The 3,777-nt window shown below is 33.9% G+C and overlaps 1 long non-coding RNA gene across 1 annotated transcript; it reads right to left on the bottom strand.

Annotated features, from left to right (window-relative positions):
• Window positions 1–417: 417 nt before the first annotated feature.
• LOC122138605 lies at window positions 418–3,111 on the bottom strand. The gene is made up of 4 exons (XR_006155694.1): window positions 2,383–3,111; window positions 1,466–1,544; window positions 1,250–1,358; window positions 418–1,101 (listed from the first exon to the last, which is right to left on the bottom strand). It is a non-coding gene; the product is annotated as an uncharacterized LOC122138605 (long non-coding RNA).
• Window positions 3,112–3,777: the final 666 nt, after the last annotated feature.

Below are 3,777 nucleotides of genomic sequence, written 5' to 3'. Positions count from 1 at the left end.
GTTACTCTGTAGGATCAGAAGGAACCGGTTTCCCTCTCATTTCACTTTCTCCTTTGCATTTCGGTTGACCTGTGCACCATCAAGGCTGTGAGGCTGGATTGTGAATCTGTAGGATAAATGTTCAACTTACATGCCTTAGTCAATAGAATGGGTGTTTCTCATATTTTGTTTGTGTGTTTCTTTTTCTTTCATCCCCCCCCACCACATGCACCTCTCCAAGCACCTGCTCCCTCCTAAAGACTCACATACACTCTTTAAAAAAAAAGGTACAAAAACTCTCACTTGGGTGGTGCACTTTTGTACCTTATTTGCACCTAGGTGCATATTAATGCACTAAAGATACATATATATAAAATATGTATATTTTATGTTAATATCCTTAAAATACATTTCAAATATTTGTTTACAAGCAAGAAAACAACTAACGTGTTAAGAAAATTCACTTATGTCGGGTCTTATGTTACACTCAGACTGGAATTAAATTTATTTTTCTTTAACACATTGCCAGATAGTTTTCTTTATTTCTTGGTTAAAAAAAAAAAAAAAACTATTTACAGTACATTACATTTGTCAGACACTTTTATCCAAAGTCACTTGGATTGCATTTTTCAGTTCCTGATTCCTTGGCATCATGCTGTTTGAGCTGCTGAAAAGCTATTTCACAATTTTTGAACAATGCGGTAAGAAAATGAAACTGAACTTAAGACATTCTGTGGAAAAGTCTTATTTTCTTACACAATTTAGCTTCCCATGTAGATTTATCTTTAAGAATGACAAAAAAATTATTTAATAAAATGTAATTTTTTGCAGTGTATTACTTCCTTGCTGATCCCTGATCCATTGATTTTTCTTCTTTTCACGCTCTTTTGGGCCTCAGTGCATTCAGCACCTCAGTAAAATTGATCCAGGAAAGCTGTATTTTTGCTAACTCATTCTACAGGAGCAGATTGTAAAATAAGCAGTGTTACAGCAGATCTCTAGGGAATGCAGTACGGTTATCGGTCTGATTAACAGTGAACTTGCAGCCGGAGGATGTTTCTTAAGGATGCAGACAGCTGTTCAACCTTCCCCTGAGAGGAGAAGTGATAAGGTTCAGCCTCACTGAGGAAAAAAAACCTTGCATGATTAAACCGAATATTACATTTATTTAAAGTTTGATAAAGTCTTATTAATCTTTAATGCTCTTACGTCATCTATTCAGTGATAATTAGCACCCTTTCTCAAGCTGAAGGCACACTGACTCACGTACATTAGCTCTGTGCTGCTTCTGCTGAATGAAGGATGTTTGATTGACATGTTCCTCGACTGCTTTGTTTCTGCTGTCAACTTGGGAAGAAGTGAACGTGTACAGATGCTGTCTGTCAAAAATCATGTATTTTGAGGTTAAATAAGCTGCTAGAGAAATGGATCAACCGAAAAATGGAAATTCTGGTAACATTTACTCAAGCCTCCTTTTATTTCAAACCTTTCTTAGAACACATTGTGATGTTCTGGTTACTGTTTTCCATGTAATTACAATTAATTGGCACCTGGACCTGTCAAGTCTGAAAAAAATGACACAAAAGAATATAATCGTATGCAAATGTCCAAGTCTTCTAAAGCAATCTTTGGTTGGCAACAGCTTATAGAAGGTAAAATAAGTTAATAATAACTTGAAAGGGTGTGTTTGGAATATAAAGATGTTTTGAAGATGTAATTATCATTGTTTTGCATCAACATTTCAACTTTAACATCTGGTTCTGAGACTATTTTTAAACCCATACAATACTGTTAAAAAAGTTTGTGGTCAGAAAGATTTAAGCCAATATTTTTATTAAGCAAGGATGTGTTAAATTGCTTTTAAAAATGGCAATAAATACATTTGTTAAAATGTTTTAAAAATAAATCGATTTTAAATAAGTTGTTCTTTTGACATTTCTATTAATTAAAGAATGTTTTAAAATATTAAGCAACAACAAAAAAATTGATAATAATAATAAGTCATGTTTCTTGAGAAAATCAGAATATTAGAGTAATTTCTAAAGGATCATGTGATACTGAAGGACTGGAGTAATGACTTCTGAAAATTCAGTTTTGAGATCACAGGAATATGTTTTTCCCTTACATTTTAAAATATATTAAAGTAGAAAATAGTTACTTTAAATATTCAACAGTATTACTGTTTTTACAGTATTTTTATCAAATATTTGCAACCGTCTTCCAAAAACATTTTTAAAAATCGAAACTTTCCCATTATTTGTGCTCATGAAATTTGATATTGTTATGAAGTGGTATTCCATAAAATATTCACAAATGACTTCCACATCTGGCATCAGCACATAACTTATAAGTGAAGGTGTGAACAAAAACATTAAGTGGTACTTCTGTTGTTCTGTTACTTACCTTTCCCCCTCTTTTCCTGTCTTTTCTCTCAGCAGTATGTTCTGGTTGTGTCTGTGCCTCCTAGCAGCCCTCCATCCATCCCCTTGGGTCTCCTTATACATTCCTGTAGTGATAAGTCACTCCTGGCTCTTATTTCCCTCTGCTACCCTTGTAGAAAACACACTCCAGACAAACACACATGGACATGGTTATGTGTACCAGAGGCCATGTAATTCAACCAGCTTCCTTTTGATTTCAACCCCTCTCCCCTTTCCTTGGATCAAACATGCGTCGTATGAGTCGTTGTTGGTTCAATCAAGGTTCAGTACAAGTCTGTTTGGTTTGAGGTCCTCACCCCGGGAGAAATGTCCTCAAGGTATTATTTGCTGGCATTTGTACCTCTGAAAGAAGAGATCACAGGTATGCAAGACCACCTACTCCCACAATTCAATACAACAGAAAAAGACATTCTGTGTGGGCAGATAAAACAGTTATTCTGAATGGAGAGTGTGTTTTGTTAAAGCAAGCTTGTGTCTCACTTAAAGGAAAGGATTTTAAGCCTGTAAAATCAAGCTCACAGTCACTGATTATAGGAAAGGGAACGTCAGCTTGGACTTCATGTGGTTTCACTTTGGGTCAATGCTTTGAATGGAGAGATGTGTTTGCATATTACTCGTGGCACATTATTTATTGTCTGTTTTGCAGTGCTGGAAGACTGTGTTGGACCAGCTATCTGCTGATGGAAATTATGTCAGAGAGGTCTCTTATGACACAACAAATATTAGGTAATATTTTCGAGGTTGTCAGTGTCATGTGGTGCAGCTACTAAGCAACTTAAAGGATTAATTCATTTAGAGAAAAATAACGTCCTGATTATTTACTTACCCTCATGCCATCCGAGATGTTCATGTCTATCTTGGAGGAGAAAATGAGATGAGAGTTTGAGAGTTTTTCGCCCTACTATATTGAGGAAAATATATTTTCCTCAATATATTATATATCCTCAAATATAAAACTATATTTGTTTTTCTCAAAAACCTTCATTTCTTTTGGACTGAAGAAAGAAAGACATGAACATCTTGGATGACATAGGGGTGAGTAAATTATAAGGAAATTTTCATTTTGGAAGTGAACTAATTCATTAATGACATTTAAATGACATTTAATTTATATTACATTTACCTTAAATTTGGGGTTAGTAAGATTTTTTTATATATTTTTTTACATTTTTATTCAGCAGTTGTATTAAATTAATTAAATAGACAGTTAAGATACGTTGTTACAAAAATTATATTTCCAAACAATGCTTTTCTTTTCAGTAAACTCTCTCTTTTATTAAAGAATCCCGAAGGAAAAAACTGTACCATGGTTTCTATGAAAATATTATAACTGTTTTCAACTTTGATAAAAAATAAG

The sequence above is a fragment of the Cyprinus carpio genome, chromosome B10, assembly GCF_018340385.1.
Source record: "Cyprinus carpio isolate SPL01 chromosome B10, ASM1834038v1, whole genome shotgun sequence".
Classification (NCBI taxonomy): Eukaryota; Metazoa; Chordata; class Actinopteri; order Cypriniformes; family Cyprinidae; genus Cyprinus; species Cyprinus carpio.
This window is presented reverse-complemented; position numbering and strand designations above follow the sequence as displayed.